This window comes from Oncorhynchus gorbuscha, linkage group LG24 (genome assembly GCF_021184085.1).
Source record: "Oncorhynchus gorbuscha isolate QuinsamMale2020 ecotype Even-year linkage group LG24, OgorEven_v1.0, whole genome shotgun sequence".
Lineage (NCBI taxonomy): Eukaryota > Metazoa > Chordata > Actinopteri > Salmoniformes > Salmonidae > Oncorhynchus > Oncorhynchus gorbuscha.
In genome coordinates, this window is record NC_060196.1 from 57,031,955 (window position 1) to 57,033,398 (window position 1,444).

The following is a 1,444-nucleotide window of genomic DNA, read 5'->3' on the forward strand; positions in this document are numbered from 1 at the left end:
GGTTTTAATTGCTGCAAAGAAAACACCACTAAAGGACACCAATAATAATAAGAAACTTACTTTGGCCAAGAAACATGAGCATTGGACATTAGACTGGTGGAAATCTGTCCTTTGGTCTGATGAGTCCAAATTTGAGACTTTTGGTTCCAACCACCGTGTCTTTGTGAGACTCGGAGTAGGTGAACGGATTATCTCCGCATGTGTGGTTCCCACCGTGAAGCATGGAGGAGGAGTGTGATGTGTGGGGGTGCTTTGCTGGTGACACTGTCAATTATTTATTTTTCAAGTCACACTTAACCAGCATGGCTACCCCAGCATTCTGCAGCAATACGCCATCCCATCTGGTTTGCGCTTAGTGGGATTATAATTTGTTTTTCAACAGGACAATGACCTAAAACACACCTCCAGGCTGTGTAATGGCTATTTGACCAAGGAAAGGGATGGAGTGCTGCATCAGATAACCTGGCCTCCACAACCACCCACTCTCAACCCAATTTAAATGGTTTGGGAGAAGTTGGACCGGAGAGTGAAGGAAAAGCAGCCAACAAGTGCTCAGCATATGTGGGAACTCCTTCAAGACTGTTGGAAAAGTATTCCAAGAGTGCGCAAAGCTGTCAACACTTTTTTGCTTACTACGTCATTCCATATGTGTTATTTCATAGTTTTGATGTCTTCACTATCATTCTACAACGTAGAAAATAGAACAACTGTCAGGATTTGGCCAGGGTTGTTCCGGTTTTTGGTCACTAGATGCCCCCATTGTGCTATTTGACCTTTTGTTTTCCCTTGATCCCCATTATTATTTGCACCTGTGCCTCGTTTCCCCTGATTGTATTTAAACCCTTAGTTTTCCTCAGTTCTTTGCTCTGTGTTTGTATGTTAGCACCCAGCCCTAGTATTCTGTGAACTCTTGTTGATCCCGGTGGACTCTCTTGTGGAATTCTGTTTTTTTTGTTCTTGTTTATTTATTTTTGAGTATCTTTTGAGGCTTTTTATGCTTTACCTTCCACCTTGTGGATTTACCTTTTTGTCTTGGAGGATTACCTTTGTTCTTGTGGAATTCCTTTTGAGGTTGTGGAGTTACATGGTTTCCTGAAGGACTTCACTTTTTACTTCATTAAATACACCGTCTCAAGTACTGCTGTGTCTGCCTCATCTTCTGGGTTCTGCCGACTATTCGTGGCTCAGTTGGTTAAGTGACTGTTTCTCACTCCAGAGACCCGGGTTCGTAACCGGGTCCTGACAACAACTAAAGAAAAACCCTTAAATGAGTAGGTGTGTCCAAACGTTTGAGTAGTACTGTACATGTAAACAGGAGTAATAGTGACCAGTAACAGGATGAATAGATACGGGTGGCTGGAGTCTTTGGCAATTTTTCAGGCCTTTCTAGGACACCGCCTGGTATGTATGTCCTGGATGGCTGGGAGCTCACCCCCAGTTATGT